This window comes from Barbatula barbatula (assembly GCF_947034865.1).
Source record: "Barbatula barbatula genome assembly, chromosome: 3".
Lineage (NCBI taxonomy): Eukaryota > Metazoa > Chordata > Actinopteri > Cypriniformes > Nemacheilidae > Barbatula > Barbatula barbatula.
In genome coordinates this window covers 3559635-3581200 of record NC_136764.1, presented here as the reverse complement: position 1 = coordinate 3581200, position 21566 = coordinate 3559635, and positions in this window count along the sequence as shown.

Genomic DNA, 21566 nt, shown 5'->3' with positions numbered 1-21566 from the left:
ACGTCGGAACCGGATGGAGCAAATTTTACTAAAATGGTTATAACTCGTGAACCGTTTGAGCTATCTGCACGGGGCTTGGACCATATGTTTATACTCTCAGTTCGAGGTCACAGTATAAAAAAGTCGGCGTTTGGCATCTAGGTGGCGCTATAATATACATTTTCTCGAAAAGGGCAATAACTACCCAACAGTTTGCCCGATCGACTAATTTCTTGGTATGGTGTGTCTTTGTGTCATGTACCATGATTCTAGAAAAGGACATTGGCGTATCTAAAAAAACATGGCCGCCATCGGCCAATGAAGTTTGAGCACTCCTTAGACCGACTTAACGGAGGCCGATCAAAACGACACTCGCTGGGCTTGTTCGACTCATGGTCAAGAAGGTCTGTAAGAAATATGAACTCATTCGGCCACTGGGGGCGAAATAACGTTTTTGGAGTCCTTTAACAATTGTGTATCACGTGACATTTGACATATACTCAAACTATTTACATTATTTGATAGGACTCCTCATTCTGAACAACTTTGCCTCTGGAACCAGTTCTGTCGATCAAACGGTTCGTGAGTTATCGCCGATGATGTCAAAAACCTACTTTCGCGAACTAGTCCTAGGTTTTTCGATTAATCGGAACCAAACCGATTCAGATGACTTCTGTGGAGTGTGAATGTCAATAATTATCGAAAGAAAGTTGAAATTTCCTTTCAAGGTTGCTTAGGGGCATCAGAATAAAAAAATGGGCGGGGCCTATGACATTTAAATGGCCATAACTCAATAACTATTAGAGATATGATCATGGGGCTTGAAACATATGTGAAAACCATCACTCAGAGGTCACATACGTAAGGGCGCGGCGTTTGGACACTAGGTGGCGCTATAACAGTAAAAATGGCTAAATTGACGTGTTTTTGGTTGCAAAAACAATTGTGTATCACGTGACCTTTGACATATAATCAAACTATTTACATCATATGATAGCTCTCCTCATTCTGAACAACTTTGCCTCTGGAACCGCTTCTGTCAAACAAGCGGTTTGTGAGTTATCGCCGATGATGTCAAAAACCTACTTTCGCGAACTAGTCCTAGGTTTTTCGATTAATCGGAACCAAACCGATTCAGATGACTTCTGTGGAGTGTGAATGTCAATAACTATCGAAAGAATGTTGAAATTTCCTTTCAAGGTCGATAAGGGACGCACGCCAAAAGTTCTAATCATGCGGAGCCTTTTACAATAAAATGGCCATAACTCAAGAACTAGCTCTGAGGTCACCTACTAAAGGCAGCGCCTTTTGGCCGCTAGTTCTCTTCATTCTGAACAATCTTGACGCTTTAGACTGCTCGAACCCGGGAATCGCTGCTTGCAGCTATATTTCTTCTTCTTCTTCTTCTTATTATTATTTTTCCGCGCTAAAACGCATCGCCCAGCCCAAACCGTAAGTCGTAGAAACTCGACACTTTGTCAATTGGTTGTATCTGTGCAGGTTACTCAGATACAGTGACCCAGCCAAATCGGCCCATAGGTGGCGCTATAGCGATGGCCAATGCGTTTGGGCTCAATGCTCGTAAACCGGATGTCGCACTACAAAGTGTTTGGTGTCATTGGAATCCTTGGCTCCAAACTTAAAAAATGGCTATCTCCGATTTCATTTCCGGTATGCAAATTTTTCCGCTAATTTGCATTTTATGAAAAAAAAAAAAAATGAACTAGTCCCTGGATATTTGCCCGATCGGAACCAAACCAACGCTGATGAATTCTGTGGAGTGTGAATATGAATAATCATAAAAGGAAGTTGAAATTTCGATTCAGGGTCGCTAGGGGGCATCAAAACGTCTGAACCGGAAGTAGCCTATTTTACTCAAATGACCATAACTCGTGAACCGTTTGAGCTATCTTCACGGGGCTTAGACCCTATGTGTAGACCCTTAGTCCGGGGTCATAATAAAAAAGACTCGGTGTTTGGCCACTAGGTGGCGCTATAATAGCAAAGAACTCGAAAAAGGCTATAACTACGCAACCGTTTGCCCGATCGACTTATTATTTGGTATGGCGTGTCTTTGTGTCATGCACCGTGACTGTATAAAAGGACTTTGGCGTTTCTCAAAAAACATGGCCGCCATCGGCCAATGAATTTTGAGCACTCATTAGACAGGGTTAACGGAGGCCGATCAAAACGACACTCGCTGGGCTTGTTCGACTCGTGGTCCTGAAGGTCTGTAAGAAATATGAACTCATTCGGCCACCGGGGGGCGAAAAAACGTTTTTGCAGTGCATAAACAATTGTGTATCACGTGACATTTGACATATACTCAAACTATTTACATCATATGATAGCTCTTCTCATTCTGAACAACTTTGCCTATTGAAATGCTTCTGTCGATCAAACGGTTCATGAGTTATCGCTGATGATGTCAAAAACCTACTTTCGCGAACTAGTCCCTGGTTTTTCAACCGATCGGAACCAAACCAATGCAGATGACTTTTGTGGAGTGTGAATGTAAATAATCATTGAAAAAAAGTTGAAATTTGTATTCATACACGGTAGGGGGGGCCAAAAACTGAACTGGGCGGAGCCTATCACATTAAAATGGCCATAAATCCAGAACGGATTAACACATCATCATGGGGCTTGGAACATATGTGTAGACCATCACTCTGAGGTCACCTACAAAAGAAGGTGCCGTTTGGACACTAGGTGGCGATAAAACAGTAAAAATGGCAAAATTGACGCGTATTTCATTACTTAAACAATTGTGTATCACGTGACATTTGACATACACACAAACTATTGATATCATATGATAGCTCTTCTCATTCTGAACAAATTTGCCTCTTGATCTATTGATGTCAATCAAACGGTTCAGGAGTTATTGCTGATGATCTTAAAATCATACTTTTGCAAACTAGTTCTTTGATTTTCAAGCAATTTCAAAATTTCCACCATAGTACAATTCTCTGGACTCTCTAGGTCAACAATGATTAAAAACATGTTGAGTTTTTTTTGTTGTGTGACCATTACAGGGTCCTTTTTTATATTAACGTGAATAATGTACGTTAAAGGTTGCTACTCCTTAATAAATAATCCAACTGACTTGCAATTAAGTAGTATTATACATATTATGACTCAAAACAAGCATGCTCATCAGAAGATGCATGCCTTCATAAAAGTCCAAGAGGTGAAATATTCATTCAAATGGGCTTTTCATACATGTCTTTGTAAGCATGCGTAGTCTGCATAGACCGTTACTGATCACCTAAGTCAAAATTCTGGGTCTAAAGGCCTATCATTCATTGAGGATGTGTGTTAGGGCAATTTCTGAAATGGATTTGACTAATTTATCCTGATAACGTGACTCTCGCTACTGAATTGTCAGAATGACTTGATATGAGAAAATGTAATCTATGTCCTATATGTGCATGTGTGTGAGCATGCCTGGGTCTGTATGAGCCAATGCTGACCCTTTGACTCATTTTTCTGGGTGTGGGGTTGTATTGTCGATTGTGGACATGTTAGTTTGCCCTCCCTGAGACTGGTCGACGTTTACTTACCTAAACTTCTCGAAACCCGATAATTGCTGCTTGCAGCTATATTTAGGGTTTCGAGCACGAAGTGCTGAAAACCTATTGTTTTTGTAAGGATTTTTATTCTTCTTCTTATTATTATTTTTCCACGATAAAACGCGTTGGCCAGCCCAAACCGTAAGTCGTAGAAACTCGAGACTTTGTCAACTGGTTGTATATGTGCAGGTTACTCAGATACAGTGACCCAGCCAAATCGGCCAATAGGGGGCGCTATAGCGATGGCCAATGCGTTTGGGCTCATTGCTCGTAAACCGGATGTCGCACAACAAAGTTTTTGGTGTCATTGGAATCCTTGGCTCCAAACTTAAAAAATGGCTATCTCCGATTTCATTTCCGGTATGCAAATTTTTCCGCTAATTTGCATTTTATAAAAAAAAAAAAAAATGAACTAGTCCCTGGATTTTTGCCCGATCGGAACCAAACCAATGCTGATGAATTCTATGGAGTGTGAATATGAATAATCATAAAAAGAAGTTGAAATTTCGATTCAGGGTCGCTAGGGGGCATCAAAACGTCTGAACCGGAAGTAGCCTGTTTCACTCAAATTACCATAACTCGTGAACCGTTTCAACTATCTTCACGGGGCTTAGACCGTATGTGTAGACCCTTAGTCCGGGGTCACAATAAAAAAGACTCGGTGTTTGGCCACTAGGTGGCGCTATAATAGCAAATATCTCAAAATCGGCAATAACTACCCAACCGTTGGCCCGATTGACTTATTATTTGGTATGGTGTGTCTTTGTGTCATGCACCATGACTGTATAAAAGGACTTTGGGGTTTCTCAAAAAACATGGCCGCCATCGGCCAATGAAATTTGAGCACTCATTACACAGGGTTAACGGAGGCCGATCAAAACGACACTCGCTGGGCTTGTTCGACTCGTGGCCCTGAAGGTCTGTAAGAAATATGAACTCATTCGGCCACTAGGGGGCGAAGTAACGCTTTTGGAGTGCATAAACAATTCTGTATCACGTGACATTTGACATATACTCAAACTATTTACATCATATGATAGCTCTTCTCATTCTGAACAACTTTGCCTCTGGAAATGCTTCTGTCGATCAAACGGTTCGTGAGTTATTGCTGATGATGTCAAAAACCTACTTTCGCGAACTAGTCCTTGGTTTTTCAACCGATCGGAACCAAACCAAAGCAGATGACTTCTGTGGAGTGTGAATGTAAATAATCATTGAAAAAATTTGGAAATTTGTATTCATACACGGTAGGGGGAGCCAAAAACTGAACTGGGCGGAGCCTATCGCATTAAAATGGCCATAAATCCAGAACGGATTAAAACATCATCATGGGGCTTGGAACATATGTGTAGACCATCACTCCGAGGTCACCTACAAAAGAAGGTGGCGTTTGGACACTAGGTGGCGCTAGACCAGTAGAAATTGCTAAATTGACGCGTATTTCATTACTTAAACAATTGTGTATCACGTGACATTTGACAAACACACAAACTATTGATATCATATGATAGCTCTTCTCATTCTGAACAAATTTGCCTCTTGATCCATTGATGTCAATCAAACGGTTCAGGAGTTATTGCTGATGATGTTAAAAACGTACTTTTGCAAACTAGTTCTTTGATTTCCAAGCAATTTCAAAATTTCCACCATAGTACAATTTCTCTGGACTCTCTAGGTCAATAATGATTAAAAACATGTTGAGTTTTTTTTGTTGTGTGACCATTACAGGGTCCTTTATTATATTAACGTGAAAAATGTACGTTAAAGGTTGCTACTCCTTAATAAATAATCCAACTGACTTGCAATTAAGTAGTATTATACATATTATGACTCAAAACAAGCATGCTCATCAGAAGAGGCATGCCTTCATAAAAGTCCAAAAGGTGAAATATTCATTCAAATGGACTTTTCATACATGTCTTTGTAAGCATGTGTAGTCTGCATAGACCGTTACTGATCACCTAAGTCAAAATTCTGGATCTAAAGGCCTATCATTCATTGAGGATGTGTGTTAGGGCCATTTCTGAAATGGATTTGACTAATTTATCCTGATAACGTGAGTCTCGCTACTGAATTGTCCGAATGACTTGATATGAGAAAATGTAATCTATGTCCATGTGTGTTTGAGCATGCCTGGGTGTGTATGAGCCAATGCTGACCGTCTGACACATTATTCTGGGTGTGGGGTTATATTGTCGATTGTTGACATGTTAGTTTGCCATCCCTGAGGCTGGTCGACATTTACTTGCCTAAACTTCTCGAAACCCGATAATTGCTGCTTGCAGCTATATTTCTTCTTATTATTATTCTTCCGCCATAAAACGCGTCGCCCAGCCCAAACCGTAAGTCGTAGAAACTCGAGACTTTGTCGGATGGTAGTAGTCTTGCTCGCTACTCAGATACTTGGAGCCAGCCATGTCGGTCCATAGGTGGCGCTATAGCGATGGCCAATGCGTTTGGGCTCAATGCTCGTAAACCGGATGTCGCACAACAAAGTTTTTGGTGTCATTGGAATCCTTGGCTCCAAACTTAAAAAATGGCTATCTCCGATTTCATTTCCGGTATGCAAATTTTTCCGCTAATTTGCATTTTATAAAAAAAAAAAAAAATGAACTAGTCCCTGGATTTTTGCCCGATCTGAACCAAACCAACGCTGATGAATTCTGTGGAGTGTGAATGTAAATATTCATTGAAAAAAAGTTGAAATTTCGATTCATGGTCGCTAGGGGGCATCAAAACGTCCGAACCGGAAGTAGAAAATGTAACTAAAATGGCCATAACTCGTGAAATGTTTGAGCTATCTTCACGAGGCTTGGACCCTATGTGTAGACTCTCAGTCCAGGGTCACAGTAAGAAGGAGTTGGCGTTTGGCCACTAGGTGGCGCTATAATATACATGAACTCTAAAAGGGCTATAACTACCCAACAGTTTGCCCGATCGACTTATTATTTGGTATGGTGTGTCTTTGTATCATGCACCATCACTGTATAAAAGGACTTTGGGGTTTCTCAAAAAACATGGCCGCCATCGGCCAATGAAGTTTGAGCACTCATTAGACAGGGTTAACAGAGGCCGATCGAAACGACACTCGCTGGGCTTGTTCGACTCATGGTCCTGAAGGTCTGTAAGAAATATGAACTCATTCGGCCACTGGGGGCGAAATAACGTTTTTGGTTGCATAAACAATTGTGTATCACGTGACATTTGACATATACTCAAACTATTTACATCATATGATAGCTCTCCTCATTCTGAACAACTTTGCCTCTGGACACGCTTCTGTCGATCAAACGGATCATGAGTTATCGCTGATGATGTTAAAAAACTACTTTCGCGAACTAGTCCTTGGTTTTTCAACCGATAGGAACCAAACCAATGCAGATGACTTCTGTGGAGTGTGAATGTAAATATTCATTGAAAAAAAGTTGAAATTTCGATTCATACACGGTAGGGGGGGGCCAAAAACTGAACTGGGCGGAGCCTATCACATTAAAATGGCCATAAATATAGAACGGATTAACACATCATCATGGGGCTTGGAACATATGTGTAGACCATCACTCTAACGTCACTTACAAAAGAAAGTGGTGTTTGGACACTAGGTGGCGCTAAACCAGTTAAAATGGCAAAATTTAGACGCATTTCAATTCTTAAACAGTTGTGTATCACGTTACATTTGACTTATACCCAAAATATTTACATCAAATCATAGTTCTCTTCATTCTGAACAACTTTGCCTCTTGAAGCATTGCTGTCAATAAAACCGTCCATTAGATATCGATGATAACGTTAAATACCTACTATTGCTAACTACTTCGCGGTTTTACGCCCTATTGGAACCAAACAAACGCAGAGTGCTTCTGTGGCGTGTGAACATCAAAAGTACTTGAAAAAAAGTTGAAATTTAAATTCATAAACGGTAAGGGGGCCCAAAAACTGAACTGGGCGAAGCCTATAACACTTAAACAAACGTTGTTAGAGAAGGGTTTGAGATAGCTTCACGGGGCTTTAAACATATGTGTAGACCATCGCTCTGAGCTCACGGTAAAAATAACACGGTGATTGGACACTAGGTGGCGCTTTAACGGGAACAATGGCAATAAATACTGTAATTATGCAACTGTTATACATCTACAGGTTCTGATACGCTTTGAAAATAAACCTCTCGGCCCAGGAACTTCAGACTTCTTGAGTTTGAAAGCACCTTCGCTTCAATTTAAATGCCAACAACAATGAAAATCGGATACTCATTAACGAATTGTCCAAATGATTTGACAGTCAGGAAAATAACATTATTGTAGTATATGTGCATGTTTCTGTAAGCATGCATAGTTTCTATGAGTTCATACCTGTCATTTTTCTGTGTCTGTGTGTGTTGGACTTTGAACCTTCATGCGTTTGTTGTGGTGTGACCCCCTAAACTGTTCATGAATGCACGACTGCTTTTGACTGCCTTAAAACTCGAAACCCGATAAATGCTGCTTGCAGCTTTAATTAGGGTTCGAGCCCGTAGGGCTAGAAACCTATTGTATTTGTGGGTTTTATTATTCTTCTTCGTTATTATTCTTCCCTAAAACTACATGGGCAGCCTAAACCGTAAGGCCGACAGAGCTGAGACTTGGTCAGATGGTAGTAGTCCTTGTCGCTACTCAGATACATGGACCCAGCCAAATCGGCCCATAGGTGGCGCTACAGCGATGAAAAGCGCGTTTGCACTCTTTACTCCTAAACCGTTTGTCGCACACCCAAGTGTTTTATATCATTGTAATCATTGGCTCAAAACTTAAAAAACGTATATCTCCGATTTCATTTCCGGTATGCAAATTTTTTCGCTAATTTGCATTTTATGCAAAAAAATTAAAATGAACTAGTCCCTGGATTTTTGCCCGATCGGAACCAAACCAACGCTGATGAATTCTGTGGAGTGTGAATGTGAATAATTATCAAAAAAAGTTGAAATTTCGATTCAGGGTCGCTAGGGGGCGCCAAAACGCATGAACCGGAAGTGCCATGGTTGACTAAAATGGCCATAACTTGTGAACCGTTTGAGCAATCTTCATGGGGCTTGTACCCTATGTGTAGACTCTCAGTCCGGGGTCACAGTAAAAAGGAGTTGGCGCTTGGCCACTAGGTGGCGCTATAATTTACATGAACTCGAAAAGGGCTATAACTACCCAACCGTTTGCCCGATCAACTTATTATTTGGTATGGTGTGTCTTTGTGTCATGCACGGTGATTGTCTAAAAGGACAGTGGTGTATCTAAAGAAACATGGCGGTCATCGGCCAATGAAGTTTGAGCACTCATTAGACCGGGTTAACGGAGGCCGATCGAAACGACACTCGCTGGGCTTATTCGACTCATGGTCCTGAAGGTCTGTAAGAAATATGAACTCATTCGGCCACCGGGGGGCGAAATAACGCTTTTGGAGTGCATAAACAATTGTATATCACGTGACATTTGACATATACTCAAACTATTGTTATCATATGATAGCTCTCCACATTCTGAACAACTTTGCCTCTGAACACGCTTCTGTCGATTGAACGGTTTGCGAATTATCGCTGACGATGTCAAAAACCTACTTTCGCGAACTAGTCCTAGGTTTTTCGACCGATCGGATCCAAACCAATGCAGATAACATCTCTGGAGTGTGAATGTAAATAATTATCAAAAAAAAGTTGAAATTTTATTTCACGGTTGCTTAGGGGCGTAAACATTTTAAATAGGCGGAGCCTATGACATTAAAATGCCCATAACTCGAGCACTATTAGAGATATCATCATGGGGCTTGGAACATATGTGTAGACCATCACTCCGAGATGACTTACAAAATACCGCGGCGTTTGGACACTAGGTGGCGCTATAACAGTAAAAATGGCAAAATGTACGTGTCTTTGGTTGCATAAACAATTGTGTATCACGTGACATTTGACATATACCCAAACTATTTACATCATATGATAGCTCTCCTCATTCTGAACAACTTTGCCTCTGGACACGCTTCTGTCAATCAAACGGTTCGTGAGTTATGGCTGATGATGTTAAAAAGCTACTTTTGCGAACTGGTCCTTGGTTTTTCACTTGATCGGATCCAAACCAATGCAGATGACTTCTGTGGAGTGTGAATGTAAATAATTATCAAAAAAAAGTTGAAATTTCTTTTCACGGTTGCTTTGGGGCGTAAACATTTTAAATAGGCGGAGCCTATTACATTAAAATGCCCATAACTCGAGCACTATTAGAGATATCATCATGGGGCTTGGAACATATGTGAAGACCATCACTCCTAGGTGAATTACAAAATACCACGGTGTCAGAACACTAGGTGGCGCTATAAAGTATAAATGGCAGAATGTACACATCTTAGGTTGCCTTAACAATTGTGTATCACGTGACATTTGACATTTACACAAACTATCGATGTCATATGAAAGCTCTCATAATTCCAAACAAATTTGGCTCTTGAACCATTGATGTCGATCAAACAGTTTGTGAGTTATCTGTGATGTTAAGAACCTACTTTTGCGAACTTGTCCTAGGTTTTTCAAGCGATTTCAAAATTTCCACCACAGTACAATTCTCAGGACTCTCTAGATAAATAACTATCAAAAATATGTTCAACTTTTTTATTTGCGTGACCATTACAGGGTCCTTTATTATATTCAAATGAACGGTGTACCTGAAAGCTCGCTTCTCCTTAATAAATAATCCAATTGACTTGCTATGAAGTACAATCATACATCTTATTACACTAAACAAGCATGTAAAATATGATGGTTATCGGACAAGAGATATGTTTCCTCTCTCACAGGAACAAGGTGTTAGACATATAAAGCACTACACATTAAACGTTGCTCCATATTTACACGTCTATAAATATAGAATATGTCTGGCTGGTTGTAAGATGCTGTTTTGCTAAACATAACACACACCTTTATTATGTACACCAGTTTAATATCATGTAAACCCAAATATATACTCAGCAGTCACATGGCAGCAACTCAATGCATTTAGACAGGGTCATTTCTTCAATGTATGTGACCAAATGAGCCTGAAAAGATGATTCCCCTCAAGTGTACTATATCTGCATATGTGTGTAATCAGGCGTAGTGTCTGTGAACCGTTGCTGACCGTATCTATAATTTTTCAGGCGTTGGGAGTATCGTCCACTTGGGTGTTTTAGTATGAGAGTCCTCGGCCTACTTGATGAAGGCAAAGATGCTTTAGACGCCTTAAAGTGCTCGAACCCGCTAAATGCTGCTTGCAGCTTTAATTCTTCTTCTTATTATTATTTTTCCGCGCTAAAACGCATCGCCCAGCCCAAACCGTAAGTCGTAAAAACTCGAGACTTTGTCAATTGGTTGTATATGTGCAGGTTACTCAGATACAGTGACCCAGCCAAATCGGCCCATAGGGGGCGCTATAGCGATGGCCAATGCGTTTGGGCTCATTGCTCGTAAACCGGATGTCGCACAACAAAGTTTTTGGTGTCATTGGAATCCTTGGCTCCAAACTTAAAAAATGGCTATCTCCGATTTCATTTCCGGTATGCAAATTTTTTCGCTAATTTGCATTTTATGAAAAAAAAAAAAAATGAACTAGTCCCTGGATTTTTGCCCGATCGGAAGCAAACCAAGACTGATGAATTCTGTGGAGTGTGAATATGAATAATCATAAAAAGAAGTTGAAATTTCGATTCAGGGTCGCTAGGGGGCATCAAAACGTCCGAACCGGAAGTAGCCAGTTTCACTCAAATGGCCATAACTCGTGAACCGTTTGAGATATCTTCACGGGCCTTGGACCCTATGTGTAGACTCTCAGTCCAGGGTCACAGTAAAAAGGAGTTGGCGTTTGGCCACTAGGTGGCGCTATAATAGCAAAGAACTCGAAAAGGGCTATAACTACGCAACCGTTTGCCCGATCGACTTATTATTTGGTATGGTGTGTCTTTGTGTCATGCACCGTGACTGTATAAAAGGACTTTGACGTTTCTCAAAAAAACATGGCCGCCATCGCCCAATGAATTTTGAGCCCTCATTAGACAGGGTTAACAGAGGCCGATCGAAACGACACTCGCTGGGCTTGTTCGACTCATGGTCCTGAAGGTCTGTAAGAAATATGAACTCATTCGGCCACCGGGGGGCGAAGTAACGGTTTTAGAGTGCATAAACAATTGTGTATCACGTGACATTTGACACATACTCAAACTATTTACATCATATGATATCTCTTCTCATTCTGAACAACTTTGCCTCTGGACGCGCCTCTGTCGATCAAACGGTTCGTGAGTTATCGCTGACGATGTCAAAAATCTACTTTCGCGAACTAGTCCTTGGTTTTTCAACCGATCGGAACCAAACCAATGCAGATGACTTCTGTGGAGTGTGAATGTAAATAATCATTGAAAAAAATGTTGAAATTTATATTCATACACGGTAGTGGGGGGCAAAAACTGAACTGGGCGGAGCCTATCACATTAAAATGGCCATAAATCCAGAACGGATTAACACATCATCATGGGGCTTGGAACATATGTGTAGACCATCACTCCGAGGTCACCTACAAAAGAAGGTGCCGTTTTGACACTAGGTGGCGCTAAAACAGTAAAAATGGCAAAATTGACGCTTATTTCATTTCTTATTCAATTGTGCATCACGTGACATTTGACATTTACACAAACTAATGATATCATATGATAGTTCTCTACAGTCTGAACAACTTTGCCTCTTGATCCATTGATGTCAATCAAACGGTTCACGAGTTATCGGTGACGATGTTCAAAACTTACTTTTGCAGACTAGTTCTTAGATTTTCAAGCAACTTCGAAATTTCCACCACAGTACAATTCTCTGGACTCTCTAGGTCAATAATGATCAAAAACATGTTGAGTTTTTTTTGTTGTGTGACCATTACAGGGTCCTTTATTATATTAACATGAAGAATGTACGTTTAAGGTCGCTACTCCTTAATAAATAATCCAACTGACTTGCAATTAAGTAGTATAATACATATGAAGAACCCTGAAGGAATGTTTGACACCGCACACTTCTGAGCTTCGCGTGATTCCCGTCTCATCTACCCGAGGATTGCTGCTTAATCCTGTCATTTTTCTGTGCGTGCAGGACTTTGATCTGTCGTGGTTGTGTTGGGGAGTGACCCCTGAGCTTGTTCAATGATGTCACAGTGCCTTGGATGGCTCAGATGACGAGAAACCCGTTATTACTGCTTGCAGTTATATTTAGGGTTTCGAGCCCGAAGGGCTGAAAACCTATTGTTTTTGTAAGGATTTTTATTCTTTAGGGTTTCGAGCCCGAAGGGCTGAAAACCTATTGTATTTGTAAGGATTTTTAGGGTTTCGAGCCCGAAGGGCTGAAAACCTATTGTATTTGTAAGGATTTTTAGGGTTCGAGCCCGTAGGGCTAGAAACCTATTGTATTTGTGGGTTTTATTCTTCTTCTTCTTATTTTTCTTCTTTGTTATTATTCTTCCCTAAAACTACATGGGCAGCCTAAACCGTAAGGCCGACAGAGCTGAGACTTGGTCAGATGGTAGTAGTCCTTGTCGCTACTCAGATACATGGACCCAGCCAAATCGGCCCATAGGTGGCGCTACAGCGATGAAAAGCGCGTTTGCACTCTTTACTCCTAAACCGTTTGTCGCACACCCAAGTGTTTTATATCATTGTAATCATTGGCTCAAAACTTAAAAAACGTATATCTCCGATTTCATTTCCGGTATGCAAATTTTTTCGCTAATTTGCATTTTATGCAAAAAAATTAAAATGAACTAGTCCCTGGATTTTTGCCCGATCGGAACCAAACCAACGCTGATGAATTCTGTGGAGTGTGAATGTGAATAATTATCAAAAAAAAGTTGAAATTTCGATTCACCATTGCTAGGGGGCGCCAAAACGTCTGAACCGGAAGTCCCATGGTTGACTAAAATGGCCATAACTTGTCAACCGTTTGAGCAATCTTCATGGGGCTTGTACCCTATGTGTAGACTCTCAGTCCGGGGTCACAGTAAAAAGGAGTTGGCGCTTGGCCACTAGGTGGCGCTATAATTTACATGAACTCGAAAAGGGCTATAACTACCCAACCGTTTGCCCGATCGACTTATTATTTGGTATGGTGTGTCTTTGTGTCATGTACCATGACTGTATAAAAGGACAGTGGCGTATCTAATGAAACATGGCGGTCATCGGCCAATGAAGTTTGAGCACTCATTAGACAGGGTTAACGGAGGCCGATCGAAACGACACTCGCTGGGCTTGTTCGACTCATGGTCCAGAAGGTCTGTAAGAAATATGAACTCATTCGGCCACCGGGGGGCGAAGTAACGGTTTTAGAGTGCATAAACAATTGTATATCACCTCACATTTCACTTATACTCAAACTATTGTTATCTTATGATAGCTCTTCACATTCTGAACAACTTTGCCTCTAGACACGCTTCTGTCGATTGAACGGTTTGTGAGTTATCGCTGACGATGTCAAAAACCTACTTTCGCGAACTAGTCCTAGGTTTTTCGACCGATTGGATCCAAACCAATGCAGATAACATCTCTGGAGTGTGAATGTAAATAATTATCAAAAAAAAGTTGAAATTTTCTTTCACGGTTGCTTAGGGGCGAAAACATTTTAAATAGGCGGAGCCTATTACATTAAAATGCCCATAACTCGAGCACTATTAGAGATATCATCATGGGGCTTGGAACATATGTGTAGACCATCACTCCGAGATGAATTACAAAATACCGCGGCGTTTGGACACTAGGTGGCGCTATAACAGTAAAAATGGCAAAATTGACGTGTCTTTGGTTGCATAAACAATTGTGTATCACGTGACATTTGACATATACCCAAACTATTTACATCATATGATAGCACTCCTCATTCTGAACAACTTTGCCTCTGGACACGCTTCTGTCAATCAAACGGTTCGTGAGTTATGGCTGATGATGTTAAAAACCTACTTTTGCGAACTGGTCCTTGGTTTTTTACTTGATCGGATCCAAACCAATGCAGATGACTTCTGTGGAGTGTGAATGTAAATAATTATCAAAAAAAAGTTGAAATTTTTTTTCACGGTTGCTTTGGGGCGTAAACATTTTAAATAGGCGGAGCCTATTACATTAAAATGCCCATAACTCGAGCACTATTACAGATATCATCATGGGGCTTGGAACATATGTGAAGACCATCACTCCTAGGTGAATTACAAAATACCGCGGTGTCAGAACACTAGGTGGCGCTATAAAGTATAAATGGCAGAATGTACACATCTTTGGTTGCCTTAACAATTGTGTATCACGTGACATTTGACATTTACACAAACTATCGATGTCATATGAAAGCTCTCATAATTCCAAACAAATTTGGCTCTTGAACCATTGATGTCGATCAAACAGTTTGTGAGTTATCTGTGATGATGTTAAGAACCTACTTTTGCGAACTTGTCCTAGGTTTTTCAAGCGATTTCAAAATTTCCACCACAGTACAATTCTCTGGACTGTCTAGATCAATAACTATCAAAACATCTTCAACTTTTTCATTTGCATGACCACTACAGGGTCCTTTATTATATTCAAGTGGACGGTGTACCTGAAAGCTCGCTTCTCCTTAACAAATAATCCAATTGACTTGCCATTAAGTACAATCATACATCTTATTAGACTAAACAAGCATGCAAAATATGATGGTTACCGGACAAGAGATACGTTTCCTGTCTCACAGGAACAAGGTGTTAGACATATAAAGCACTACACATTAAACGTTGCTCCATATTCACACGTCTATAAATATAGAACATGTCTGGCTGGTTGTAAGATGCTGTTTTGCTTAGCATAACACACACCTTTATTATGTACACCAGTTTAATTGCATGTAAACCTAAATTTCTACTCAGCAGTCACATGGCAGCAACTCAATGCAATTAGGCATTTAGACGGGGTCATTTCTTAAATGGATGTGACCAAATTAACCTGAAAAAATGATTCCCCTCAAGTGTACTCTATGTGCATATGTGTGTAATCAGGCGTAGTGTCTGTGAACCGTTGCTGACCGTATCTATAATTTTTCAGGCGTTGGGAGTATCTTCCACTTGGGTGTTTTAGGATGAGAGTCCTCGGCCTACTTGATGAAGGCAAAGATGCTTTGGATTCCTTAAAAGTGCTCGAACCCGCTAAATGCTGCTTGCAGCTTTAATTATTAGGGTTTCGAGCCCGAAGGGCTGAAAACCTATTGTATTTGTAAGGATTTTTATTCTTCTTCTTCTTCTTCTTATTATTATTTTTCCGCGCTAAAACGCATCGCCCAGCCCAAACCGTAAGTCGTAGAAACTCGACACTTTGTCAATTGGTTGTATCTGTGCAGGTTACTCAGATACAGTGACCCAGCCAAATCGGCCCATAGGTGGCGCTATAGCGATGGCCAATGCGTTTGGGCTCAATGCTCGTAAACCGGATGTCGCACAACAAAGTGTTTGGTGTCATTGGAATCCTTGGCTCCAAACTTAAAAAATGGCTATCTCCGATTTCATTTCCGGTATGCAAATTTTTCCGCTAATTTGCATTTTATGAAAAAAAAAAAAAATGAACTAGTCCCTGGATATTTGCCCGATCGGAACCAAACCAACGCTGATGAATTCTGTGGAGTGTGAATATGAATAATCATAAAAGGAAGTTGAAATTTCGATTCAGGGTCGCTAGGGGGCATCAAAACGTCTGAACCGGAAGTAGCCTATTTTACTCAAATGACCATAACTCGTGAACCGTTTGAGCTATCTTCACGGGGCTTAGACCCTATGTGTAGACCCTTAGTCCGGGGTCATAATAAAAAAGACTCGGTGTTTGGCCACTAGGTGGCGCTATAATAGCAAAGAACTCGAAAAGGGCTATAACTATGCAACCGTTTGCCCGATCGACTTATTATTTGGTATGGCGTGTCTTTGTGTCATGCACCGTGACTGTATAAAAGGACTTTGGCGTTTCTCAAAAAACATGGCCGCCATCGGCCAATGAATTTTGAGCACTCATTAGACAGGGTTAACGGAGGCCGATCAAAACGACACTCGCTGGGCTTGTTCGACTCGTGGTCCTGAAGGTCTGTAAGAAATATGAACTCATTCGGCCACCGGGGGGCGAAAAAACGTTTTTGCAGTGCATAAACAATTGTGTATCACGTGACATTTGACATATACTCAAACTATTTACATCATATGATAGCTCTTCTCATTCTGAACAACTTTGCCTATTGAAATGCTTCTGTCGATCAAACGGTTCATGAGTTATCGCTGATGATGTCAAAAACCTACTTTCGCGAACTAGTCCCTGGTTTTTCAACCGATCGGAACCAAACCAATGCAGATGACTTTTGTGGAGTGTGAATGTAAATAATCATTGAAAAAAAGTTGTAATTTGTATTCATACACGGTAGGGGGGGCCAAAAGCTGAACTGGGCGGAGCCTATCACATTAAAATGGCCATAAATCCAGAACGGATTAACACATCATCATGGGGCTTGGAACATATGTGTAGACCATCACTCTGAGGTCACCTACAAAAGAAGGTGCCGTTTGGACACTAGGTGGCGCTAAAACAGTAAAAATGGCAAAATTGACGCGTATTTCATTACTTAAACAATTGTGTATCACGTGACATTTGACATACACACAAACTATTGATATCATATGATAGCTCTTCTCATTCTGAACAAATTTGCCTCTTGATCTATTGATGTCAATCAAACGGTTCAGGAGTTATTGCTGATGATCTTAAAATCGTACTTTTGCAAACTAGTTCTTTGATTTTCAAGCAATTTCAAAATTTCCACCATAGTACAATTCTCTGGACTCTCTAGGTCAACAATGATTAAAAACATATTGAGTTTTTTTTGTTGTGTGACCATTACAGGGTCCTTTATTATATTAACGTGAAAAATGTACGTTAAAGGTTGCTACTCCTTAATAAATAATCCAACTGACTTGCAATTAAGTAGTATTATACATATTATGACTCAAAACAAGCATGCTCATCAGAAGATGCATGCCTTCATAAAAGTCCAAGAGGTGAAATATTCATTCAAATGGGCTTTTCATACATGTCTTTGTAAGCATGCGTAGTCTGCATAGACCGTTACTGATCACCCAAGTCAAAATTCTGGGTCTAAAGGCCTATCATTCATTGAGGATGTGTGTTAGGGCAATTTCTGAAATGGATTTGACTAATTTATCCTGATAACGTGAGTCTCGCTACTGAATTGTCAGAATGACTTGATATGAGAAAATGTAATCTATGTCCTATATGTGCATGTGTGTGAGCATGCCTGGGTCTGTATGAGCCAATGCTGACCCTTTGACTCATTTTTCTGGGTGTGGGGTTGTATTGTCGATTGTGGACATGTTAGTTTGCCCTCCCTGAGACTGGTCGACGTTTACTTACCTAAACTTCTCGAAACCCGATAATTGCTGCTTGCAGCTATATTTCTTCTTCTTATTATTATTTTTCCGCGCTAAAACGCATCGCCCAGCCCAAACCGTAAGTCGTAAAAACTCGAGACTTTGTCAATTGGTTGTATATGTGCAGGTTACTCAGATACAGTGACCCAGCCAAATCGGCCCATAGGGGGCGCTATAGCGATGGCCAATGCGTTTGGGCTCATTGCTCGTAAACCGGATGTCGCACAACAAAGTTTTTGGTGTCATTGGAATCCTTGGCTCCAAACTTAAAAAATGGCTATCTCCGATTTCATTTCCGGTATGCAAATTTTTTCGCTAATTTGCATTTTATGAAAAAAAAAAAAAATGAACTAGTCCCTGGATTTTTGCCCGATCGGAAGCAAACCAAGACTGATGAATTCTGTGGAGTGTGAATATGAATAATCATAAAAAGAAGTTGAAATTTCGATTCAGGGTCGCTAGGGGGCATCAAAACGTCCGAACCGGAAGTAGCCAGTTTCACTCAAATGGCCATAACTCGTGAACCGTTTGAGATATCTTCACGGGCCTTGGACCCTATGTGTAGACTCTCAGTCCAGGGTCACAGTAAAAAGGAGTTGGCGTTTGGCCACTAGGTGGCGCTATAATAGCAAAGAACTCGAAAAGGGCTATAACTACGCAACCGTTTGCCCGATCGACTTATTATTTGGTATGGTGTGTCTTTGTGTCATGCACCGTGACTGTATAAAAGGACTTTGACGTTTCTCAAAAAAACATGGCCGCCATCGCCCAATGAATTTTGAGCCCTCATTAGACAGGGTTAACAGAGGCCGATCGAAACGACACTCGCTGGGCTTGTTCGACTCATGGTCCTGAAGGTCTGTAAGAAATATGAACTCATTCGGCCACCGGGGGGCGAAGTAACGGTTTTAGAGTGCATAAACAATTGTGTATCACGTGACATTTGACACATACTCAAACTATTTACATCATATGATATCTCTTCTCATTCTGAACAACTTTGCCTCTGGACGCGCCTCTGTCGATCAAACGGTTCGTGAGTTATCGCTGACGATGTCAAAAATCTACTTTCGCGAACTAGTCCTTGGTTTTTCAACCGATCGGAACCAAACCAATGCAGATGACTTCTGTGGAGTGTGAATGTAAATAATCATTGAAAAAAATGTTGAAATTTATATTCATACACGGTAGTGGGGGGCAAAAACTGAACTGGGCGGAGCCTATCACATTAAAATGGCCATAAATCCAGAACGGATTAACACATCATCATGGGGCTTGGAACATATGTGTAGACCATCACTCCGAGGTCACCTACAAAAGAAGGTGCCGTTTTGACACTAGGTGGCGCTAAAACAGTAAAAATGGCAAAATTGACGCGTATTTCATTACTTAAACTATTGTGTATCACGTGACATTTGACATACAAACAAACTATTGATATCATATGATAGTCCTCTACATTCTGAACAACTTTGCATCTTGATCCATTGATGTCAATCAAACGGTTCACGAGTTATCGGTGACGATGTTAAAAACTTACTTTTGCTAACTAGTTCTTAGATTTTCAAGCAATTTCAAAATGTCCACCACAGTACAATTCTCTGGACTCTCTGGGTCAATAATGACCAAAAACATGTTGAGTTTTTTTTATTGTGTGACCATTACAGGGTCCTTTATGATATTAACGTGAAGAATGTACGGTTAAGGTCGCTACTACTTAATAAATAATCCAACTGACTTGCAATTAAGTAGTATAATACATATGAAGAACCCTGAAGGAATGTTTGAGACCGCACACTTATGAGCTTCGCGTGATTCCCGTCTCATCTACCCGAGGATTGCTGCTTAATCCTGTAGTTTTCTGTGTGTCTAGGACTTTGATCTGTTTTGGGTGTGTTGGGGCATGCCCCCTGAGCCTGTTCAATGATGTCACAGTGGCTTGGATGGCTCAGATGACGAGAAACCCGTTATTACTGCTTGCAGTTATATTAATATCATTGTTTTTAATGGCTTCTTTTGCTGCCTCGTCTGCCATTTCATTTCCTTTGATACCAACATGTGCAGGTACCCATAAAACATCACTGTACGTCCCATCATTTGAATTCTGTATAATTTTTGCTGTAGGGAGAGAGAGCTGAGAGACCAGCGGTGAGGAATAGGGTCAAGTGCACATGACAAACACCCGTGTGAAGGATCAGCCGCCTCATCTGTGTGTGTTTGTACCGGTGTTGTAAAGAGAATAAAACTGTGTGTGTGACATCTATCTGAAGTAATAATCCTCCAGACGCCAGAATTCCTTTTAGTGAGTTTACTGCTTTACATGAGGTGTGGTTCTGAAATACAATTTACAATAAGTGACAGATGCATACATTTTTCTACATAGGCATAGCCAACAGTAATGACAAAAGAAGATGAACTGCTATATACAGCGATCTAGTCTCATTAATGCCCAGTGAAGTGTGCTGCATATTTATATCTGTCCAAAAGGTGGCGCCATCAGCGCATTTATCTCGGCCATACAAACACGGGCTTCATTCTTAACGTTCTGAAATGACAGACTACATTATTTTCCCGATGTTGTTTGATATGTTTGTCTGATACTAAATGTAAATGTAAATATGTTTATACCAGCTCTGTAATTCAGCACTATAAGTCACGTCACGTTTATTGTTTTTAAACAATATAGCATATTGCTTTTAAGCCACAATAAAACTGTCAAATAGTCTTTCATAACTTTCTATAAGTCTACTGTATAATTGAGACAGAAGACAGAAAGACATAGGCCTCGGAAACAAGGTCCTATAGTGGGTTCCGCACTTCAATCCACACCCGACGTTCTTGGTTTGCTTCTTATTTATTCAATCGAGGAAATTGTTTGATTAAATATTGATTAAAATTAAGATACAATTTAAACAAAACGAAATTCACTTTAAAGAAAGTCTTTCTAAACAAACCTATGAAGTGGTCATAATCATGTCATATTGCGCCTCTTATAATGCTGTTCAGTGTTCACTTTTCATAACTACAATACACTGTTAACGATTTGCTTGTATTTTTACAGTACGTTACTGGCAGCACGGTTGCCAGTAAGTTACTGTATTTTGATTTACAGTGCTGTACTGTAATAGATTACTACAGTACAAAAAATATTGCTGTATAGATACAACACAGTACTTTACTGTATTTTTACTATATTTTTACTGCAATTTACTGTAATACCTATATTGACAAATTACTATTTAATTCGTATTGGCAATAATTACAAATATTATTATATATTTTAGCTAGTTTGGATATAAATCTGTAGTTATTAATATTATAAAACTGCTATACTTGACATTATGAATCAAAAGGCAATCCAGGCAAATTTTTTATTGAATCATTTCATTGAAACAAAAAGTATTAAAACATTTAAAACAGTATTGAAGAATGATGTATTACATTAACAACATATAATGACTATGTACAGTAGTCAACATTTAAAGTGGATCAAAAAGGCGAGAACAATACCTATTCTTGTAACTTTTTTGACCCACTTCAAATGTTGACTACA